Source organism: Lutra lutra, chromosome 11 (genome assembly GCF_902655055.1).
Source record: "Lutra lutra chromosome 11, mLutLut1.2, whole genome shotgun sequence".
Classification (NCBI taxonomy): Eukaryota; Metazoa; Chordata; class Mammalia; order Carnivora; family Mustelidae; genus Lutra; species Lutra lutra.
This window is the reverse complement of record NC_062288.1, coordinates 106,766,204-106,790,768: the sequence shown is the minus strand read 5'-3', so window position 1 is coordinate 106,790,768 and position 24,565 is coordinate 106,766,204.

Sequence of the window (24,565 nt, the reverse complement as noted above, 5' to 3'; positions counted from 1 at the left end):
GGCGTATGTGGCAAGTTCGGCCGCGTTGTGTGGGGTTTTCCGGTCGGCCCTGTCTGTGGGGTGGGAAGGGAGGTGGGATTGGTGTGGGCTGGGAGGGAGAGGTCAGTGCCCGGATTAGCGCCTCGGCCCAGGGAAGCAGCGTCAGTGAATGAGACCTGCCGCGAGGGTCCGGAAGTGGGGCGGGAACAAGTGGAGGCCACGGGCAGGTCGAAGGTCAGAATTAAAAGTATCGAGCAGGAAGAGGAGCCAGCAGCGGCGGCCGGGGGCAAGGCTGGCCAGTGGCCACTCTCAGGAGCCGCACTGTTTGCCTTGGCTCGCCTTCTGAGGGCTCTCTGAAATGTCACTGTCAAGGGCACAGCTTTGTCTGGCTCGAAGCCGTCACTTCCCCAAGGCAGCAGCTGACACGCCTGTCCAAGCAGAGAGATTCTGTGTTTTTCTATCTGGGCTCAAGCAGAACGGATCCTAATTTCTCGTGCAATGTACTAATAATAGAGGAGCTTAGACGGTGCGTTTTCCTTCTTGCTGTTCCAACAAACACGATTAATTGCCCTGGGTCTTGAGGTCTGCTTCCGTAATTTGTACGTAACGATACCTGTAGGATACGTGTTAGGTATTACCAATGGCTTACTTTATTTTTTCTTCTGTTTTTTGGAAGAATTTTAAGCCTAAACATAATAGGCCGTTGCAGACACAGAAGCAAGCATCACCTACTCCCTGCACACCTCACCAGAACATTTGTGCTGAATCCTATCAAGTAAATGAAAGATGTTCTAGACATCAGCGTGCTTTAGCCTGCAAAGCTTCAGCACATGCCCTCCCACAACAAGGGGATTTTCCTATGTAAACACCATGTCTCCCTCACAACAAACAAAATGAACAATTACCACGAGATCTTGGGCTGTGTCCGTAAGCCACTGCCCGTGTCCGTAAGCCACTGACCGTGTCCATAAGCCACTGCCCATGTCCATAAGCCACTGACTGTGTCCGTAAGCCACTGCCCGTGGCCATAAGCCACTGCCCGTGCCCTCACTTGGGGGCCGCTTTATCTCTGTCTCTAGCAGTCAGGGCCTTAGACTTCCCCTTTTACTGGCTCAATGGTAGTCATGGTGCCCACATTTCCTATTTTATGGGACTATTCTGAAACGAGGAGGAACATACTCAGAGTCCCCTTGGAAGCACAGTGTTAATTTCAGGGATCCCTTTTTTGTAGAAATGAGATTTCTCAGAGACAAAGTTGGGGGGACTTTCTACATCATCACTCCAGCAGACGTAATACCAGCTTAAGAGAAGCCTTTGTGTTTGGGGGACTCTTCAGACAGGAGGCCCCCATCACCTCAAGACAACGACCCCCAGCGTAGAAAGGGCAAGACACGGAGGCCCATGAAGGACTCCTGCCTCACGGACAGCAGCTGGTGGACGGCTGCTCAGCCGTGACCCCCGGGAGCCCTCGGGCTCTCCAGGAGCTCCAGGCTTCCCAGAGCCCCATCTGGTGAAGGAACGCTTCCGGCTCCTCCTCCCAGTTTCTCGGACTTGCACCCCCCACCCTGCTCCAGCCACAGGGATCTCACCAGCTCACCCCACGCTCAGAAATGTGGCATTTGCTGTAAAACATGAAATTTGGGACGTCTTAAATGCGGTATTTTTAAAATGTTCTGGGTGTCTGATCTCCGCAAGTGAATTGTTTGCCCCTGAAGCCTCGGCATAGTAGCAGGGACACGCCTTATGGCCCGGGACGCTCCCATGATGCTCCGACTCTGTGTTAGTCACAGATCATAGTCCCCGCTCGGTAACCGAGAAGAAACCTTCTTCATCTTTGAATTGTAAGTCAAGAATGGGGAGGAATGCCCGTTTTATAATTTTGACTAATTTAGCACTGAAAAGAAAAACAGAGGGGTTTTCATGACAAAATTTATGGCATAAAGCCCCTGGCTTCTCTTTTCGCCGTTCTTCTGGGAAATACCTTGTAGCCTTTACTTCCTTAAATAATTTGACCTTAGAGGCATTAAGGACAGGGGACAGCAGTCTTTGTGGAATGCCTCCCATTGGCTTAATTTCAGAAGAAGAGAAGCCTGGCCAGGTAGAAATGCAGGATTCAGGACAAAACCAAGGTCTTTTAATGATTAGCTCAGCCCTATAGTACACCATCCACGGAGAGTGCATGCCCCGGACCTGGGTAATACCTTTTCCTGGTGCTGTCACCCTGAGTCACTCATCAGCCATTGTCAGCGGCATTTCCTGAGTCTTTAGCCTGGAGACACCCTCCCTTGTGCATGGTGGCGAGGTGTTTGGGTGGGTTTCAATCCGCTGACTTCTTACTGACCACGAGCCATCTTAAGGCTCAGTTTCCTTATCTGGAGAAGGGGGTCGTAGTAGTATGCCTCTCCCGGAAGGGTTTAGTACGGCCCCTGAGACACGGGCAGTGCCCAGCAGATGTCCGCTGTTTTCGTTCCTCACACGTGCATGTATGTAGCACCTTGGGTTTGCCAGTGTGCTGGCGCTGGACTGAGCTGAACGAGGCCATGCTCAGAGCTTCCTTAGACAAGCACAATTCTGTGCACAGGACTAGCTAAAAATACGGGCGGGTTACATGGCGGCAGCCCGTCCAAGGACGACTGGAGGGGGAAGCAGGAGAGTTCTAGTCCAGGGACCCACGCTGTCCCTGGCTGCTGTGTCTTCATCTCCATGGAGAGGTTCTCCATTTGATGAACAGCTCCCAGCCTTGTCTTGGGTGCACTGAACCTGTAGACTGCTCAGTGGGAAAGGATTCTCGTCGTCAAGTAAATTTGGGAAAAAAGTGAACATTTTCTCTCCCTCTTGAGAATCACAGTGTCTTTAAATACTCTGAATTAAAGAAACCTGCTTAATTTGGTTAAACTCAGAGTTTCCTGAAATTGTTTGTCTGTTGACCCTCTCCCTATTTTGAGTTTGTAGGACATACTTTAACTTTGCGTAAACCTAAGGTTTCACAAAATGTACTTAGAAGATGTTGGACTGGGGACCTCAAGTCCCTTTGAAAAGTTCATTATTAGGTATGATACAAAGCTGACATTCTCCTTAGTCTCTGTGCTGATGCCTTTTCTGATGTCCCCTCACTTGAGTGTCCTCAGCACTTCTCCTTCTCTGTGACCTCAGATGAGCTATGTTTCTAGAAAGTTGAATTACACCATCCTTCAATTTATTGTTTGGATTTTGCAAAAGTTTGTGTACTGTCAGGCCCTCTAAGTTAAACTTCATAAAATAAAATAGGATTTTGAAGCTGTTATGATAAATAAATGGGATTATTATATTATAATTATATATTCATAGAATATAAAATTATATTCATGGAATCATGAAAGAGATGACACTGGGACCACAAAATTAATACCAGTAAATTTTGCCTATGAGTTAAAAATCCACTTGTAAATACCATATGATTTCACTCATATGTGGAATTTAAGAAACAAAACAGGTGACCATAGGGGGGAAAACAGGGCCAAACCAGAAAACAGGCTTAATTCTAGAGAACAAACTGAGGACTCCTGGAGGGGAGGCGGGTGGCGGATGGGGGACCAGGCGGTGGGGGTTCTGTATGAGTGATGAATGACTATATCGTCGTCTTGAAACTAACATTACACCGTATGTTAACTAACTGGAATTTAGATAAAAACTTGGAAAAAAAAAAAGAAAAAAAAGGAAAATCTACTTGTAAAGCTTGATACATGGCCATTAGAGTAACAATGGGTAATAACCACAATAACACTTATTTTGTTCTCAGGAGTCAGAATATCAAGGAGGGGAGAAAGCGATGAATTCTTCCCTTAGTTGGAGGCACAGTGCTTAATGTTAAGATTTAACTAGTAATCTTACTTAATCATCTTTAAAAATTTATGGGCCACGGGAGTCTATTGAAGATGAAAATTATACAGATTTTCACCAAATGGAAGGAGGGAGCAGCCAGTGTATTTGTAAGGAAGCCTAACCTTGGCGTCCAGGGACGGGGAACTGTGTTTACAGAGCTTTGTTGATCCTGAACGTGGGGAGTGCTCCCTTCCAGCCATCTGCTGGAAATCTTTGGGAGTCCTTGTCAGAGGCATGAACTCTGCTGTTACTTTCGTTACGGGAGCAATGCCCAGTGAACACAATTTCGTCTTTTTGTGTGGCTGAGAATCTTGCAGCTTGTCTGGGTCATGATTCTGAAAGCAAATTTTGTTTTGTCCGTGAGGTTGCCATAGAGGCTGGACGGTCTGGCCCATGGGGGCCGAGTTCTCACTCAGCCACCAAGTGCTTGCCTGAGTGAGCCAACCTCCTTTTGCCTGAATGGGAAGGGAGAGCGTACAGCGGCCTCTAACCGCGTTGCTGAGAGGCTCCGCCAGAGGGGCACGTGACGCTCCCGTCTGGGATACGGTCGTTAGTAAATGTTAGTTCTTGGCATGAACTTAGATGTTAAAATGTCCACACCGCCCAAAGCAATCTGTGGACTCGTGCGATCTCCATCGATAGTCCAGTGGTCTTCTTTACAGAGCTGAAACAAATAGCCCTAAAACTGGCATGAAACCACAGAAGAACGCTGAAGAGCCAGAGCGATCCGGAGAAAGAAAAACAAAGCAGGGGGCATCGTGCTCCCTGATTTCAAGCTGTGTTTCAAAGCCACCGTAATTGGCACAAAATGGGACGTATCGACCAATGGAACGGAGTAGAGCCCAGAAATAAAGCTGTGTGTATACAGTCAGTTGATTCTGATAAAGGAGCCAAGAATGTACAGTGAGGAAAAACAGCCTCTTTGAAAAATGCTGGGAAACCTGGACAGCCACAGGCAGAAGAAGGATACTGGACCTCTGTCTTACACCATCCACAGAAATAGCTCAAAATGGATTAAAGACTTGAATGAAGTCCCCAAACCATAACTCCCCCAGAAGAACATCTAGGGGGTAAGCTTGTCGACATTGGTCTTGGTGATGATTTTTTTAATCTGTCACAAAAGACAAAGGTGACAAAAGGAAAAATGAACAAGTAGAACTACATCAAATAAAAAACTTTGGCACGGTGAAGGGCACTGTCAACAGAATAAAAACGCAGCCTATGGAACGGGAGATGATATTTGCAAATCCTATACCTGATAAACAGTTAGTATCCAAAATATAGAACAAATCCATGGGCTCAGCAGCAAAAAACCCAAACCCAAACAACAACAACAAAACCCAAACAAACAAACAAAAAACCCAAAAACCAAAACAAAACTCAGTCCAATTTAAAAATGGGCACAGGATCTGAATGGATATTTCTGCAAAGACGACGCACAGATTGCCAACGGCACACGAGAAGAGGCTGAACATAGTTCGTTGTCCGGGGATGTGAGTTGAAAGCGCAATGAGATGTCCCCTCATACTGTTAGGATGCCTGTTTTTGGAAAGGTCAGAAGCGGCAGCTGTTGGCAAGGACGTAGAGAAGACTGACCCCCGTGCACCCACTGACGGGAAGGCCAACAGGCGCAGCCACTGTGGGGAACAGCATGGAGGGTTCTCGGACTTTTCAGACTAGAACTAGCATATGATTCAGCGACCCCTCTTCTGGGTATTTATCCAAAGAAAACAAGAACACTAACTTGAAAAGATGTCTGCCCTGCACGCCCATTGCAGAATTACTCATGATAAGATACGGAAACAACGCAAGTGTCTACTGATGGCCGGCTCAGGAAGATGTTAGACACACACACGCGCACGCACACACACACCTCACAGTGGACTAGTACTCAGCCGTAAGAGGGAATGAAATCTTGCTATTCGTGACGACATGGACGGCCCTGGAGGGCATTACGCTCGGTGAAGTAAGTCCGACAGAGAAAGACAAGCATACGTCGTGTCGTCTCTCCTGTATGTGGAATCTGAAAACACACAGAGCAGGCCGATGGTTGCCAGAGCCGGGGGGCGGAAGAAATGGGTGAAGGGAATTGGAATGTAAGAAGGAAAATAAAACAGTAATGCATATTCACCTGAGAAACTTCAAACATTGCAGATGCACAAAAGGAAAAGAAACACAATATAGACTGTAAGTTTGCCAGCAGAGGACTGCCTCTTTCTAGCTGGAATGGAGCCACCAAATAATATATATATTCTTCACTCTTCATTTCGATTAGATTTAGTTGACATGTGCTGTATTATTAGTTTCAGGGGTAGACTTCCGTGATTCCTCACCTGCCCTCCTTAATGCCAATGCCCCAGGGACCCATGCCCCTGCTCCCGTCCCCTATATTGACCGAGATGTTCACTTAATGAAATTCTGCTGCCCTCGACAGGGAAACATCAGTGACATCCCAGCCTTAACAAAGATGACAAAAAATAACTTTGTATTTTAGGCAAGAAATAGGAAGCAAGGAGCATCTGGTGAAGAATGATGTGTAGAACTCTTAAAATACTGTAAGATTCTGTCTTTCCTTGTCTGTAGGTTTCATTCTGGGACATCGTATCTGTGAAAGTCAGAGCACAGCTTACCACCACGGGTTGAATTGTCCCACCCATCCCCAAATTCATGTGTTGAAGTCCTGACCCCACGGCCTTGTTCAGACATGGTCCCTGCGCACGTAATCAAGTTAAGGTGAGGTCATGGTGGTGCTGGCCCAATGTGCCTTCTGTCCTTACAGAAAGGGGGATTCAGACCTAGAGGCAGGGAGGATGCCACGGGACAGTGATGGGGTCAACCACAGGCCAAGGGCAGCGCCCTGGAACGGCCCCCTCTCCCCCTCATAGATTCAGGAGGAGCCGGCCTGGTCGGCCTCTTGAGCCCGGACTTCTGGTCTCCACCCCGAGAGCACTTTCTATGGTCTAAGCTGCAACGGTTGTGGTGCTTGGCGATGGCAGCCTTAGCAAACTAATCCACTTACCCAAATCCTTTGGATTTCCGCCTTGAACTTTGCTGTCCATGGTCAGGGGCTCCTACGTGACTCACGATTCCAGTTTGCCCTGGTCCCTGCGGAGATCGTTCCCCCCGTGACCTCCCCCAGCATTTCGTCTACGGGATCGCTCACCGTTTGCTTCTCCATGAGCCCAGGCTCTTTTCAGTCTCTGCCTCAGCTCAAGAGCCGGTGTCCCGGCGCAGCTTCTCTTCCTGGGCCGCGGGGCCACCGCGTCCACTCGCCCTCCCTCGGCTCCTGCACGGACCCCCGGGCTCGCGCATTGCACAGCGACTGCCTCAGCGCGGCACATGGTGTCGCTCCCCGTCCTTCCGAGCGCGGGCGGACAGCGGTCACGCTGGCCACGTGCGACACGCACAGCGAGGGCTCGGCGGTATGGGGGAGCTCGGCAATGAACGGAAGCGAAGCGCATTGTTTCTAGAAGAACATTCGTGTTCCTTAAGTTCTGGGTCTTGTGAGTTAGGCTGTTTTCTCTTTCAAGTGTTGGGTCACCTTAAAGCCAACAGGGTCTCTAGGGCTGCGTGGCCTCCATCTTCCTCACTTGCGGTTCTCTGCCTCCAGCGACCTCTGTCACCGGCCGCAGATGCAGAGTCACAGGTGGTGGGACGGCGTTTCTGTCGTTTCCATGCAGATTTGCCTGGAGACTGAGTTATGGAGAATTCCTGGGTTTTACGACTCTCAGCCAGGGTTTGGGGGCCCCTCATCAGCATAACCATCGCTGTGGCTGCTTGTATGAGCCTGAGAAAAGTCGGTGGTTCTGCTGTTTTTCCCCCGTGCTGGGGCGATGGGCCATATCCCGGGGGCCCTCCTGCCTTCCAACCCGCTGCCCAGCGAGCCGCACCCCACTCGCTTTCCTTCTGCTTTTGTTTATTTTCAGAAAACAGGTCAGTGGCTTTTTGTACTTGAAGAGGTTCTGCTGGTGACACTGTGAGGGGCAGACAGCGAGGTCCTGGGGCTCATGAACTGGTTGGGGGGGGCTGAGAATGGAATCTGGGGGTCCCACCCTGCTCCTGGCAGAGATCACTCGTCTCTGGCGCTGGGTTTCTTTGGGGCCTTTTTTCATTTCTCCGTGTTTGAGGAGAAGCATATTTCTTGTTTTCTCTTCCATCATATTTGCATTCTCCTCACTTTTCTCTGCTTTTCAGATTTGCTCGAGCTAATTAAGCCCGAATATGTGCAGAGCCTGGTGCCAGGTCCTGTCTGAGAGTTTTACAAGGTTCCTGTGACTGCGTGATTAAACCTGAGCAGGACAAATATAAATGAACAGGCTAATGAAAAGTGCACGGAACTGTATAATCAGGTCCTAAAATTGCACCGTATTCTCTCCACAAAACCAGGAAAGTACCAGTGGCCACAGTTCTCTAGGAATAGAAAAAGAAAAGTAAAAGTGCTTCAATTCCATTCCCACTTTGTCATTGGGGTTTGCATTTGGGGGAGCAGAGTCGGAGCTGTCATTCGACGTTCCAGGCACGGAGGGGGTTCGGGAGAGGTTTGTGCAGTGGCCCTGAGGGGCCTGTGTGGGGCAGGGGCCTCATCTGCGGGGCTCCGGGCGGCCGGCCTCTGGGGGCGTGCCCTGGCGACAGCCACCACGGGGCTGCACCTGCTCTGCTCGCCCCACCCCATAGCGACGTGGCCCCATGGACGGTGCAGGTGCAGGAGCCACCCGGCATGCGCGCACTGTCGTGCAAAGCCAGTTTGCTGATCGTACCTCGCGTGTTTGCCGCTCGCGCACAGATGGGCGCTGTCCCTGAAAAGAGCCTCCTGGACCCCCTCTTGTCCTCGCTTGGGAAGGTCTTTCTTGGCAGCGTCGGTGTCACTCTGGCCCTGATTTGTTCACACGTCCATCTCTCCCCCCAGGGTGTGAACTCCTCGGACGCAAAGGAGGTGAGTGTGCAGCCCTGTGCGGCCCTGGCCGCGGAGGGGACTCGGGGGCTCGGAGGGGCACGTTGAGGTGTTTAGGGACCTCGCAGCTATCCTCCAAAGGTCAGACGACATGACGCGTTTGAAACTGTAAAGGAAGAAGCCAGTCGCCAAGGCTGCAGCAGCACGGGCTGTGCGCGAGTACCGCTGCTCGAGTACCAAGCACCATGTGCTTTGTTCACCTGAATTTTGACAGGGCGACCTCCTGCTTCACACAAGGAAACAATTTGAGAAGAAAAAGCAAAGGGATGCACAGACCAAGTCTTATTTTTTTGGGAATTCTTTCTACAAATATAATTATAGGAAGTAAGCCGTCTTTGTTACTCAAATTCTATCAGAGTTTAAGAAATTCTTGAGATTTGGTGCAGTTTTCTTTATTAGATCACATCTGCATATTTATTAATTTCTCTCAGTTTATGGTTTCTTGTCCCTTGCAGCACTTACTCCTTCTAGAAAGGAGTTTTAGATTTTTATTTGAAAGTCTTTCCTGAAATAACGGGTTTGTTGTTGGACTTCCTTTCGCTTTTATTTCTAGAGTTCAAAAATCATAAAATTTCTTCGTGGCTGTTGATTTCTTTGCAGGTTAGTTCTGTGTAAAGGGTCAGGTGTGTTGTTGGATGTCTGCGGGGAGGCACGAATTGGCAGATCTAGGCACAGGGAAAGGGATACTCCACGGAGGGAGAGGACAATGAACAGAGCAGAGGATGAGATGCTGTTTCTTGGCTTCGTGATTTACTGGTGTCACTATACTTTTCAAGGACACAGAATCGGTTTTATTTATAACCCTCTCATTTGGCAGATAATAAACACTGTGACATATTTCTGCTATTAGACTGACATTTTTATTTTTGATGAGGATGGAAAAGAGTAAGTATTTAAAGATAGAATTGTATCAGCTGTCATATCTTCGCATTTTCCTCCATGTATATTATAATCTATTTGATACTTAGTAGCTTCATATCTGACATCTGGTTTTCTTCAGTGACACTATTTGAGCGATAATCAAAGAAAACTCTGCTATGATTTCTTTTTTAGAGCGAACGTAATGAAGACTTTAGTTTTGAACATAAGGTCAAGAAATGTCAAGTACAGATCATCAAATTAAAGGTAATTAAATTAATAGCATGAGGAGGCTAAAAATACTTCTGCCCAACACTGGAAAACTAATAGGTCCACGAAGTCATCAGATGAGAAAATATAATGGAACACATTTCAAATAATTCAAAGCACAAATGAGAACGGGAAGGAGAAGAAATAGACAAGCCTTGCATTTAAGATGGAACTGCACAAGAGAAAGGCCTAGAAATGCCCATATCTTCTTTGTGACAGTCCTAGGACATTCATCCCTGGAAATCCCTGTAGATAGGAAACACGGAAGACTGTCCTGTACATTAACATCTGGGTACTGACCAGCCTCTTTCCCCAAACTGAGTGGGACTAACACGCCAACCTCCCGCCGTCTCAGCCTGCTGTGTGGCCCGAGTGGGATGCAGTTACTGTGCCCATATTTTGTTGAGGGACAGTCAACCCCTCCTGGCCCAAGCCCAGCCCGTTGCAGGCAGAAGTCTGGAGATGCTCTCAGTAGAGAGGTTAGGAGCGGCCCCTGGACCCAAACCGACTTTAGCCCCAAGTTCAGTCTTTCTCTGCTCATCTGTAGAATGGGACGATTACTGCCCTGTACTGTATTTGTTCAGTTAGGTGAAATTCATACTGCAGGAAAGCACCAGTTTTGAAGAGTTAATGCATTCACATTGGTGTGCATCCACCACCTGTGTCTGGACCTAAAACATCTTCAACACTGGCCTTCTTCTGTCTCTGGACCTATGTGCTTAGGATACTTCATGTAAGTGGGATCATTCAGTATGTGACCTTTCACTCAGCATCGTGTTTTCAGGATTGGGCCATGTTGTAGCAGGTGTCTGTCCTTTCGTTCCTTTTTGTGGCCAAGTAACATTCCAGGGATTGGATGGACCACGTTTTGCATACACGTTCCTCGTGGGTGGGCACCTGGGTCATTTCCACCTTTGGCTGTCATGGGCAGTGCTGCTGGGGTTATGTGTGTGCAGGGACTTTGTCTGAGCTCCTGTTTCAGTGCTTTTAGTCCTTACCTAAGGCTGGGGCTGCTGGGTCCTGTGGTTCTGTGCGGAGCTCTTTGAGAACCTGCTCACTTTCTCCCCACAGCAGCTGAACCATCTGTCTCTCCTCCAGAAATGTCTGCGGATGCTCGCTCAGATTTTGGAGCCCAGAGTTGAGCTAATTACCTCCATTTTGGGGGCCGAGTCAAAGGGCGAAAGGACACAGGGCATTGGAGGGTGATTTCTAGCTGGCGTTGTGTTTGGGGTTAGTTCCTTCTGGAGGCTTCCACCCCAGCCTGGGGAACAGGATGAGAAGACAAGTGAGAAGGATCTGAGTGGTCACCCAGTTACTTCCTAGCAAGTATGCATCGCGCGGTGTCCTGACCACTGCTCCTGGACTCCCTCCTCTCCTGAGGCTTGTGCCCCGGCGTTTTCTGGGGGGCTGCTGCAGCTGGTGCACCAGTGGCCCATTGCTGCCGTTCCATGTTCGTCCCCCTCCTCTGGACTTTGCGTTTCTGCTTCTCCATCCTGGAGCCCCCGGGACCCAGAGCCTCAGCCATAATTGACCTGCTCTGGGTTCTCCTCTGCATGTGTTCTGCAGTCCAGGGTGGGCCTGTGTGGACAGACCGCGGTGGGCTCTGCAGGAACCAGGAACTAGAGGCCCGTGTGTCCTTGACTGAGGCAATGGCAGTGGGGGAGGGGAAGAGGGGTCTTAGGTGCGGAGATCACAGAAGATGTCTGTGTTTGCCTTTCAGTGTCTCTAGGACATTAACTGGGCGTAATCCTGGGGGAACAGCCCCAGCCACACAGGCTCTCGTCCTGGCCCATCAATTCTCATCCTCAGAAACAGAGCGACTTCCCCCAGCCAAGAGGGCAGCCCAGGGAATGGGATCATGTCAGGAACATGGCACATGTCCTCCCTATGACCCTGTTCTGGTGGGGAGGGACAGCGTTACCTGCTGTGGGACTGAATGTGGGGTCCTTCCTCATAAATACTCAGCCTCCAGACACCGTAGTGGCTGAAGTTCTTGATTGACAATAGTAGACATGATGGCCATGTCAGATCAAAAAAAGAGGGGGATTTATTGGGAGGCCCCAAGGTTGACTGAAGGTTGAAAACCAGGCTTGGAAGGGGGGCTGAGGCCCAGAGTGCCCGGGGATCTGAGAAGCAGCCACAGAGCAGCCCCCACCCAGGGCCCATCGTGGTGGCTGCCTGAAGGACCCTGGGGCTGGACGTAGCCCCCATCTCCCCCATACGCAGATCCGTCAGAAAGAGCTCCCAGCCAGTGAGCACAGCTCGCATGCCCCGTCTCTGCTGGACTGCGGTGGGGAAGGGTGTCCAGCCTTCTTCTTTTTTTTTTTTTAAATTTTTTTATAAACATATAATATATTTTTATCCCCGGGGTACAGGTCTGTGAATCGCCAGGTTTACACACTTCACAGCACTCACCATAGCACATACCCTCCCCAATGTCCATAACCCCACCCCCCCTCCCAACCCCCCTCCCCCCATCAACCCTCAGTTTGTTTTGTGAGATTAAGAGTCACTTATGATTTATCTCCCTCCCAATCCCATCTTGTTTCATTTACTCTTCTCCTACCCCCTTAACCCTCCATGTTGCATCTCCTCTTCCTCATATCAGGGAGATCATATGATAGTTGTCTTTCTCCGATTGACTTATTTCGCTAAGCATGATACCCTCTAGTTCCATTCACGTCATCGCAAATGGCAAGATTTCATTTCTTTTGATGGCTGCATAGTATTCCATTGTGTATATATATATACCACATCTTCTTTATCCATTCGTCTGTAGATGGACATCTAGGTTCTTTCCATAGTTTGGCTATTGTAGACATTGCTGCTATAAACATTCGGGTGCACGTGCCCCTTCGGATCACTATGTTTGTATCTTTAGGGTAAATACCCAGCAGTGCAATTGCTGGGTCATAGGGTAGTTCTATTTTCAACATTTTGAGGAACCTCCATGCTGTTTTCCAGAGTGGTTGCACCAGCTTGCATTCCCACCAACAGTGTAGGAGGGTTCCCCTTTCTCCGCATCCTCGCCAGCATCTGTCATTTCCTGACTTGTTAATTTTAGCCATTCTGACTGGTGTGAGGTGGTATCTCGTTGTGGTTTTGATTTGTATTTCCCTGATGCCGAGTGATATGGAGCACTTTTTCATGTGTCTGTTGGCCATCTGGATGTCTTCTTTGCAGAAATGTCTGTTCATGTCTTCTGCCCATTTCTTGATTGGATTATTTGTTCTTTGGGTGTTGAGTTTGCTAAGTTCTTTATAGATTTTGGACACTAGCCCTTTATCTGATATGTCGTTTGCAAATATCTTCTCCCATTCTGTCAGTTGTCTTTTGGTTTTGTTAACTGTTTCCTTTGCTGGTCAAAAGCTTTTGATCTTAATGAAATCCCAATAGTTCATTTTTGCCCTTGCTTCCCTTGCCTTTGGCGATGTTCCTAGGAAGATGTTGCTGCAGCTGAGGTCGAAGAGGTTGCTGCCTGTGTTCTCCTCGAGGATTTTGATGGATTCCTTTCTCACATTGAGATCCCTCATCCATTTTGAGTCTATTTTCGTGTGTGGTGTAAGGAAATGATCCAATTTCATTTTTCTGCATGTGGCTGTCCAATGTTCCCAACACCATTTATTGAAGAGGCTGTCTTTTTTCCATTGGACATTCTTTCCTGCTTTGTCGAAGATGAGTTGACCATAGAGTTGAGGGTCCATTTCTGGGCTCTCTATTCTGTTCCATTGATCTATGTGTCTGTTTTTGGGCCAGTACCATGCTGTCTTGATGATGACAGCTTTGTAATAGAGCTTGAAGTCCGGAATTGTGATGCCACCAACTTTGGCTTTCTTTTTCAATATTGCTTTGGCTATTCGAGGTCTTTTCTGGTTCCATATAAATTTTAGGATTATTTGTTCCATTTCTTTGAAAAAAATGGATGGTACTTTGATAGGAATTGCATTAAATGTGTAGATTGCTTTAGGTAGCATAGACATTTTCACAATATTTATTCTTTCAATCCAGGAGCATGGAATATTTTTCCATTTCTTTGTGTCTTCCTCAGTTTCTTTCATGAGTACTTTATAGTTTTCTGTGTATAGATTCTTAGCCTCTTTGGTTAGGTTTCTTCCTAGGTATCTTATAGTTTTGGGTGCAATTGTAAATGGGATGGACTCCTTAATTTCTCTTTCTTCTGTCTTGTTGTTGGTGTAGAGAAATGCAACTGATTTCTGTGCATTGATTTTATATCCTTGGTGTCCAGCCTTCTAAATGCTTGTCCAGATGCCACAGGAGGCAGGTGTGAACAGAGTCGGGGCGGGCAGGGCTCTAGACGGGAAAGAGTGTTCACCGTAAGTATGTTCGCCATTTTCTCTCAACGTGCCGTGCTTCAGAGGAGACGAGGCTTTCAGAATGTCTGGCGGCTTCCCTTCACGAGAGACAGCAGGGTCGGTTTGGGGCCACCGCGGGTCAGCCCCTCCGCACAAATGAGCACCTTCCTTGCCCTCAGGTTCATGCCTTGGGAGGTTGATGAAGACAAGTGCGTCTCCTGCTGTCGCGTCCCGCGGGCCGGTGTTGATTTGCAAGAAAAAGCAGCTTAGGAAGGAGGGATGTTTGTAAAGAAGGACGATGTCATGTAGACGGTGTCGCGACATCGCTGGTGGGATTGAGGGTCTACCTACCTAAGATCAGGCTGAGCAGAATTATGAACAAAATGTGTTGATGGTAGAAAAAGTCAATCAGACAGACAAGAACACGGCTTCCGAGCTCGGTTGTTCTGACTCTGCGTGGCTACTGTTATGTGGAGCGAATCAGCGGTGAGGAACGAGACTTGTCAGCCGTCAGCACAGAGTTCTCAGGGGGGCTGTGCCTGTCTAGCTTTCCTGGTCTGGGCACCAGAACCCGCATAGAAACAGTCTGGCTGGCGCTGGCCGGCTCGGGGGCTGGCGGCAGGGTGCGGCGTGAGGGTAGCCGAGGCAAGGTGAGGGCGGGCGCCCCTGCGGGATGGGATGGGGCTGCGGGTGGGCACGTCTGCATAAACGGTCCTGACGCTAGCATTAGTGGGTGGTGTTTACCGAGTACGGCGAAGTGTGTATTAGAACTCACAGGTACTAGGACTGTGTCCGTTTCTTAGAAGGAAACTGAGGCCCAGACAGAGGGAGGAGCTCCCTGGGGTGGCACAGCAAGGAGGCACTGGAGCGGGGTGCGGGCCAGGCAGCAGACACCCCCTCCCCGGGGTTGGGACCCTAGCCTCTGGACTGCCCGCTCGCCGGCCACAAGGAGTAAACTCCTCCTCCAGAACGATCCAGGGGACATGTCTCTCAGAGGTAAGAGAGCACTCAGGGTGCCCCACTGGACTCTCCCCACATTCCTGAGTCTCTGTTGATCACCTCCATTTTTGATGTGGCTGCTGGCCCTGCCGCTTCTGTTCTGCGAAGGGCTCCTCTGGGGGACACACGAGACCCCAGACTGTCACCTGCTGCTCATGCCCATTCTTTGCGTTATTCTTGGAGGCCTTTGTGGGGCGTACGGGCATCCACGGCTACAGGCTCTTTATAGCAGGAGGCGGTTTGAGGGGATCAAACTCCCGTCTCACACTTCAGTTCTCTGAACACCCCTGTCTCAAGCCTTTGTGCTTTCTCCACCTCTAAATGATGAAATACACAAAAATAATTCCCTAGGAACTTTCTTGGTTCTGATGTCACCAAAACAAAAATGTTCATTCTGGGAAAATGGGGTCCCAACCTAAATGGAATTATGTGAAAGAGGCCAAGTGGAGAGGCTTGTGAAGTACACGGCGTTCTCAAATGCGTTCATGATCTCTTAATCTGATGCAGTAGGTCTCAGCCATTTTATCCAGATGCTGTGCTGGGAGTCATGAGGGCTGCAGATAAAGTTCCACCGGCCGGGTCAAGGACTTTATAATCTCGTTAGAAGAAGAAAGTCCTCGCATCTGAAATATATTTTAGCATTTCAGTACAATGCGTGAGAACAGTAGAGACAAGAAACGCTCTGGACGTGGAGAGGATGGCGGAGCTTCCTAGTTGGGGGAGGTGCTGGTCTGGACCTTGAAAGATGGGCATGATTTGGAGAATAAGGGGGCAAGGGGAGCGGCGCTGGAGATAACCTGGGAAAGCCCCTGGTCCACACCGGGCAAGTGGGCCCTGTCCTCCATTGTCGGAGAGGCTTTTCGGGCGCGGAAGATCGATGTGAAGCACAGCTCTTAAATTAACAGCTTAAATGAGAGGCAGGCTTCTGAAGGAGACCAGCACAGGCGCAGTAGCGTGGCTGTAAGTCAAGGATGAGACAGTCAGAGGGACGGTAGGGACAGCAACAGGTAGGACAGGTAGGAAGCAACAGAAGAGACTGCTCTGAGGGGCACGGCATAGTCATGGGCTGTAGAGATGAATGGAACGCATTTTATTGTATTTTATTTAAAGATTTCATTTATTTATTTGTCAGAGAACAAGAGAACAGATGCACGGGAAGTGGCAGGCAGAGGGAGAAGCGGGCTCCATGCTCATCAGGGAGCCTGACGTGGGGCTGGATCCCAGGGCCCCAGGATCACGACCTGAGCCGAAGGCAGACACTTAACTGACTGAGCCACCCAGGCGCCCCAAAGGTAAGGGATTTTAGTTCAAAAATACTGTTTGTTGCTTATGGTGTGTAAAGCACCGTCTTCATCACGTTGAGATGTGAAAAAACAAGGAAGCTTGACCTCACCTGTGTTTGCAGTCATAACTGGGGCAGAGAATACACTGTAGGAACATGATCTTGAGACTCAATGAGTAACGGGAGTGCGGTGCTGGCCTGGGGTGGGGGCATGGCGTGCAGGGCTCCGGTCGTTCCAGGCCAGCTGTGGGAGAAACCAGCTGGGAAGGGGGGCAGACGCGTGGCTGCAGGACAGATCGGAAAGCCATCCTCAGGCAGGTGCTTGTGAAGTGGCTGAGTTTACTGGGAGGCGGCGAGCAGGCAGAGCGTTGGGAAAGTCCACAGTGCTGGGCCAGGGGGCAGAGGGCCAGAGACAGACCAACGCCCAGAGGTGTCTCAGGAACGGCCATTAACATTCTGATGGCCCGGAGGAAGCGCGCTGCGGAAAGGCTGAGTTAGAACTGTTGTCAGGGAGGAGATCAAGCACAATAGCGGGCAGATTTGGGAGGACGCAGACGACAAGTATGGATTTGCTCAACAACGGGTCCCCAAGTGCGAACCCGTGATAAATGTGGACCTTCCCCTCCACATGGGAAAGCCCAGACACTCTGCCTGTAACTCGGTAGGTGGCATGCGGGGGAACAACGGGCACAAGCAGCAGGCCTGGAGCTCAGGGGAGGGAAGCATTGCTCCCTGTGCAGGAGAGTCGAGGTGGGAAGGACGGCGAACAGAGTCAGAAGGGACCATGCAGAAGATGGAATGGGTTGGGCCTCCACGCGTTACCGGGATTTGAACATCTAGAGGTAGTGGAATAGGGTTTCAAGAAACTGGGTTAGAAGGGGCAGATGATTTGGGGTTGAAAACAGTAGGCGTTATGATTACCCAGGAGTGGCATGCTCGACAGTAATGAGCAAGCCCGCTGCGGAGGTCAGGCGGGGCCTTTGTCAGCAGCGTGGGGTGCCCGACGCAGTGAGCATTGTGGTCTGTGCTCACACACACACACACACACACACACTACAGTCTTATTTACTGGTGTGTAATCATGTAAACGGCAATGCACCCCCTTACAGTATATGGTTCACTGAGCTTTGACGAGTGTAAAGTCATGCAACGAAGGCCACGATGATATTCTAGAACACTCGTGCCACCCCCAAACCCCTTCTTGCCCCTTTGCGGTCAGCCCCTCCCCTGACCCCAGCCTTCAGCAGCGCCGAGCTGCCAGAGCTCACCTTCCCTGCAGGTTCGGGGAAACAGAATCATGCGCTGCAGAGCCCTCTGTGTTCGGCTCTTCCAGGAGCGGGAAGGTTCGAGATTCATGTGCTTTGCCGCACGCGTTAGGGGTTGCTTCCCTGCTGCGGCTGAGTGCTGCCTCGCGGGACGGACACACTGCATCTGGTTTGTTTGTTTACCAGACGATGCATGTTTGGGCTTTTTCCTAATTTCTAGATGTTGTGAATGGAGCTGTTAGGAGCCTTCACATGCAGGTTCCTGCGTGGACACATTCATTTTTCTGGGGTAGGTTCTTAGAAGTGGCGTCTGTTGCTGGGCCTGTTGGTTAAGCGTGTGTTCACTTAACTAAGAAATTGCCGCTCTCTCCAGTCTCCATACGCAGCCGTGATGTATGTGTAGTATTTCATCAGGTTAGATAAAGGCTTATAAATCTTACCGATCTTGTCAAAGAGCCATTTCTTGGTTTTATTGATCTGTATCTGTTGCTTCCTTGTTTCCCACTGGAATTTCATGTCACTGACTACAGACTTCCTTCTCTCCCAGTGTAAGTTTCTGGCGATGAATTTCCCTCTGAGTGCTGCTTTAGCTGCACCTCTCAGATTCTGACACGTGATGTTTCCATTTTCATTCTGCTCCTGCTGTGTTTTCGTTATGATTTCTCCTCTGGTCATTTATAAGTATTTAGTATACTTTCCACATATTTTTGGGATTTACCAGAATATTTTTTCTGTTACTAATTTAAAGTCTAATTCTACTGTGGTCAGAAACCATGCTCCTTATGATTTTTTTTTATTATGTTCAGTTAGCCACCGTACAGCACATCATTAATTTTTGATGTAGTGTTCAGTGATTCATTAGTTACATAGAAGACCTGATGCTCATCACAACACGTACCCTCCTTAACACCCATCACCCTGTTACCCCCTCTCCCCATCTTCCTCCCCTCTGAAACCCTCAGTTTGTCTCCTGGGGTCCATAGTCTCTCATGGTTCGGCTCCCTCTCTGATTTCTCCCCCTTCAGATTTCCCTCCCTTCCCCTAGGATCCTCCGTGCTGTTGCTTATGTTCCACATATGAGTGAAACCATGTGATAATTGTCTTTCTCTGCTTGACTCACTTCACTCAGCATGATCCCCTCTAGATCCATCCATGTCAATGTAAAGGCTGGGTGTTCATCCTTTCTGATAACTGAGTAATATTCCATTGTATCTATGAACCACATCTTCTTTATCCATTTGTCTGTTGAAGGCATCTCATCTCCTTCCACAGTTTGGCTATTGTGGACATTGCTGATATGAACGTTGGGATGCACATGCCCCTTCTTTTCACTACATCTGTGTCTCTGGGGTAAATACCCAGTAGTGTAATTGCTGGGTCCTGGGTAGCTCTATTTTGAACATCTTGAGGAACCTCCATACTGTTTTCCAGAGTGGTTGTACCAGCCTGCATTCCCACCAACAGTGTAAGAGGGTTCCCCTTCCTCTACGTCCTCACCAAGAGTTGTCATTTCCTGTCTTGTTAATTTTTGCCTTTCCAACTGGTGTAAGGTGGTATCACATTGTGGTTTTGATTTGTATTTCCTTGATGGCTAATGATGTTGGGCATTTTTTCACATGTTTGTTAGCCACTTGTAGGTCTTCTTTGGAGAAGTGTCTGTTCACATCTTTTGCCCATTTTTTGACTGGGTTATTTGATTTTTGAGTGTTGAGTTTGAGAAGTTCTTTATAGATCTTGGATACCAGACTTTTATCTGTAATGTCATTTGCAAATATCTTCTCCCATTCCATAGGTTGCCTCTTAGTTTTGCTGACTGTTAACTTTACTGTGCAGAAGTTTTTATCTTGAAGTCCCAAAAATTCATTTTTTCTTTTGTTTCCCTTGCCTTTGGAGACATGTCTTAGAAGAAGTTACTGTGGCCGATGTTGAAGAGTTTACTAACAATGCAACTGTAGAAAGAGAAATCAAGGAATCAATTCCATTACAATAGCACCAAAATCACAAGATACCTGGGAATAAACCTAACCAAAGAGGTAAGGGGTCTATACTCTAGAGACTGTAGAAACTACAGAACACTCATGAAAGAAATCGAAGAAGACACAAAGAGATGGAAAAATGTTCCATGCTCATGAATCAAAAGAATAAACATTGTTAAAATGTCTATGCTGCCCAGAGTAATCTTTCAATGCTCCTTATGATTTTAAACTTTCTGAGACCTGCTCTGTGGTCAGTTTTTGGTAAATGCTCCATGTGTGTTTGAAAAGAATGAGCATTTTGCTACTGTCCGGAGGAGAGTTTTATGGATATCAGTTGTTTGACTGTGTGGTTTAAGGTGTCTGTCCTTACCAGTTGTCTTTCTGCTGGATCTAAAATTTTGGAGAGAAGACTGGTGAAGTCTCCAGCTATTATCTCTTTTTTCAATCCTGTCAGATTTTGCTTCATATATTTTGGAGTTCTGTAGGTAGGGGCATATATGCCTAAATTATTATGCCTTTTTACTATACTGAGCATTTTATCATTAATACCTCTTTGTCTTGAGTAATATTCCTTAGATTAAAAACTATTTGTTGGGTATCTTATAGCCGCTCCAGGTCTCTCATGCATGAACTATGCATATTTATTCACTTTTACTGTCTTTGTAATTTCAGATTTAAAGTGTGTCTCAGGTAGATAGCGTGTAGTTAGATTTTGCCTCTACATCCAGTCTGGCAACTCTGCCTTTTTGTTGGAGCGATTAGTACATTTGTATTTAATGTAATTCTTGATATGGTTGGATTCATGTCTGCCATTCAGCTCTCTCATTCTTCCTTCTTTTGTGTTAAATATTTGTGTAGAGCACTTTACTATCTCCATTGATTTCTTACCTATAGTTCTTTGTCTGATTTTCTGTAAACATTATTTTGTGATTGCTCCAGAGGTTACATGGACATTGTGAACTCATTACAGTCTGCTTCATGGTAATGATGACTTTCTTCTGGCAAAATGTAGGCGATCTGCTCTGGTGTAGTGAGTAGAATTATCTACACATGTGCATGCCCACACACACACACACACACACACACACACGGACAGCCACGCACACATATATTCTGTATGTTAGAGTCTGTCAGCAACAGTGGTTGCTTTAAACACCCTTAAAGAAGCTAATGGATGAAAGAGAAGAGCATGCATTTTTGCACCTACTTACTTAGCGCTACTTCCGTTCCCAACGTGCTCCATTCTCTCCTCTGGGTCTGAGTTACCTGCTGGCATTGGTTTCTTTCATCCCAGCGGACTTCCTTCGTCAGCACTCATGGTGCAGTTTCAGTAACAGTATGTTCTCTCCATGCCTGTGCATCTAGAAATATCTTGGCTTCACTACCAGTTTTGAAAGATCATTTCCCTGGACATAGAGCTGTTGGTTGAGAGTTTTTCTGTGCACACTGACTGTGTCATTCCAGCATCTTCTGGCCTCAGTGAAAAATCAGTTTTCAGTTGTATCTTTGTTCCTTGCTGTGTGTGGTCCTTTTCTCTGGTTGCTTTCAAGAGGTTTTTTTTTTTTAAATTTATTTATTTGTCAGGGACAGAGGGAGAGAGAGTGAGTGAGCACAGGCAGACAGAGTGGCAGGCAGAGGCAGAGGGAGAAGCAGGTTCCCTGCCCAGCAAGGAGCCCGATGCGGGACTCGATCCCAGGATGCCGGGATCATGACCTGAGCCGAAGGCAGCCGCTTAACCAACTGAGCCACCCAGGCGTCCCTCAAGAGTTTTTTTTAATCTTTGACTTTTGGTGGTCTGACGATGCTGTCGTCCGGGTGTGGTTTTCTTACCATTCATCCCACCTGGATTTGGTGACCTTCTTGGATTTCTATCATACTTTTATTTAAACCAAATTTGGGATTCTTTGTACAATATTTCAAATACATTTTCTTTCCTCACTGTGTCTCCTTCTGGCACTCCTGTCGCATGTGTGTTGGGACACACAGTGCTGCTTTGGGCTCTGGAGCTCAGCTCGTCTCTGCTCAGCCCTCCTTCCTCCCATTCTCCAGACTGAGGGATTTCTCTTGTCTTTGTCCCCACTCACTGGGTATGTTCTTCTCCTGCTGCTCTGTGCAGGTGAGTCCCTCAGGTGACATTTCCATTCCCATCTTTGTACTTGTTAGCCCGCAGTCTGGTTTCCACATTTTTCCTGTTCTTGCTCTGCTCACTCATGCCTAACACATCTCCCTTCGGTTCTTTGAACCTATTTTCCTTTGAAGCTTTGAACACATTTACAAAAGCTAACTTTTTAAAAAAAATTGTTGGTAAATTCAACTTTTGGTACACTTGGAGTCACTTCTATTGATCACACCCCCCACAGCCCAGGATGGCTAATACTTTTCTCTGTGTTTGTGTATCTGGGAACTTGCATTTGGAAACTGGCCATTTGAGGTGATACTCTCAGGTGCCTATGACTCTGGTCTGTGCCTCTAGGGGTGTCGGCAGGTAGCCCTGCTGGGCTCAGAGTGCAGTGTTCTCCCTTACTCCCCACCCCCTGCAGTACACAGCAAGCCCCTCTCTGCCCAGCTGTCACCAGCCTGCTCCCCAGAGGTCCCCTGGGCCTGGGTGGTGTGACAGTGACTTGACTAGAGGTTATTCTCTGACATTCAACGTGGAAGGGACTCCACCCTCTGCCCTCTGGGCCCTGTGTGGCTTGAGTTTGCATGCGAAGGGACAGCGGTCTCATGGATGTCTCTGCCTGTACGTTCACAGCCTGCTCAGGGTCCCCACTCGAGACACTGTGTCCTGTCTGCCAGGGACCTGTGAGCATGTCTCAGCTGCCCGCTGGCTCTTTGTTCCCACAATACCCCTTGCTTCTCTGGCTTCTTTGCCCCCCAACCCTGAACCAAGCCCACCTTGAGCCCCAAGCTGCAGCCCCTCCCCACCTACCTGGGGAGGAGGGCTGGGAAGGCCCCTGGCAGGAAGGTCGCTGTCCTGGCGTGCTTGCCTGCTGTGGCTGGTTTTCCTCTGGGGACCAGCCCTCTGGCTGTGGCCTGTGCTGGGCTGTGTTCCAGTGGGCCGGGGCTGGAGATGGGAGGTGAGGGCTGGAGGGAGACTGAGCAGGGGAGAGCAGGGGAGTGGGGTGCCCATGCTCTGGTCTACAAGACGGTTGTTGGAACTCACCAAACTTCAGACCAAGTTGTTAGAAACTGAAAAGTAGGCACGAGAGAAACATTGCTGGGAAGGGAAACAGGCCAGCGTTGTTGGCAGAGAGCACAGCCTGGTGAAGAGTCTGAACGCTGTGCGTGGAAACGCAGTGGGGCGGCCTGTCCTCCTCACCTGGGATTTCAGGCGGGGACACAGCCGCTTTCCCTCTGGTCCAGACTGTGACCGTGGAGGAGCCGTTCCCCAAGCTGCCCCGGGGCTCCCCTTGCTTCTTTGGCTCAGGACGCAGGTGCCTCAACGCCTGTGCCAACTCTGTGCTTCCACTGGAAGCTCACTTCTCTTTTCTGAGAAGGAAGAGGGGGAATATGTGTTTTTCTAAACCTGTGGCTATCACGGTGTAGGAAGACCATGTGTGTTCCGGGGACCAGTGACCAGTCAGTCCCCTCACAGACATAGAAAGGGACACTAGCACGGGGCTGATGTTGGTGATGACAGGTGCGCTTGGGAGCTGGTGTGTGGGCTGCTGCGGAGGATAGGAGTGGAGACCTGGGTCTCTGTCACCAGCTGTGTGACTGGGGTAGAGTCATCTCTCGGCTCAGTCTTCTAGTCTCTTCTCTGTCCCCCCAGGGCATTGGGTTGTAAGGTGTCTGAAGACCTGCACGGGTCCTTCCTTCATGATGATTCTACTGGTCTGGTTGGGGAGTATTTTTTTTAGCACATTTCTGGATTCTTGTACCAGTAGTTCCTTTGATATAGGAACAAAGGAAATATTGCCTTATAATAAATTGGCAAGATCGTTTGATAATGAGATATTTTTGTTACATTCATGATCAAAGCTTGAGATTTAGTTAAACCCTCTTGGCAATGTTCAAATGCCTTCTATTCTGCTAGCTTCCTGCCTGCCGAGAGGGGCACTGGAGCAGCATCGCGGCGCGGTCCCTGCCACGCTCACCTGTGGTCCCAGGATTACCTGCATGGGGAGGCGGGTGCCTGGAGTGACGGCGCGTGAAAGCTCTTCTGCTCAGAATCGTCTTCTAGACCCGCGCTCGGGTGCCTGGAGTTCTGCCTTTTGGAACTGCTCCCAGAGCGTTAAGGTGCTGTGTTTCTAGGATTCGTCTTCAGGAGCTCTAGTTCCTCTGGAAATGATGGGAACGACACCGCTAGCCATGGGATGTGCATGAGCTGATTTCACACGGTGGAGCAGCACTGCATCAGAGGCCTGGAAGGCCACTGAAAGGTCTTACAGCTGGTCTACCCGCATCCTGGGTCCCTCCCCTCTATTCTGCCAAGAGTCCACTTGCCAACTTAATCTTCTTGTCACGGTCAGAGTTCTGTTAGTTGCAAACACCAGAAACCCATTCATGTTAGGGTAAAGGAAAGTGAGGAAGGGCATTCGTTTTAAGGCACTGGAGAAGTCAAAGACAGGAAGCGAGCAGCTGGGTCTGTCGCAAGCCAGAAGGGGAGTCACATCAGCAGGGGTTGGAACAGTGCTTGGCTGTGCTGCTCTCACTGGCAGGCAGCCCTTCTCTGCTCAAGCGTGAGCCTCCAATGGCCAGCTCAGCCCAGATGTGAAGCCCTCCCAGTCCCAGCTGCCCTCACTCACCGCCTGGTTCCTTCTGGATCTCTCGGCTCGAATTTCTAGGAGAAAGACTGACTGACTGACTTG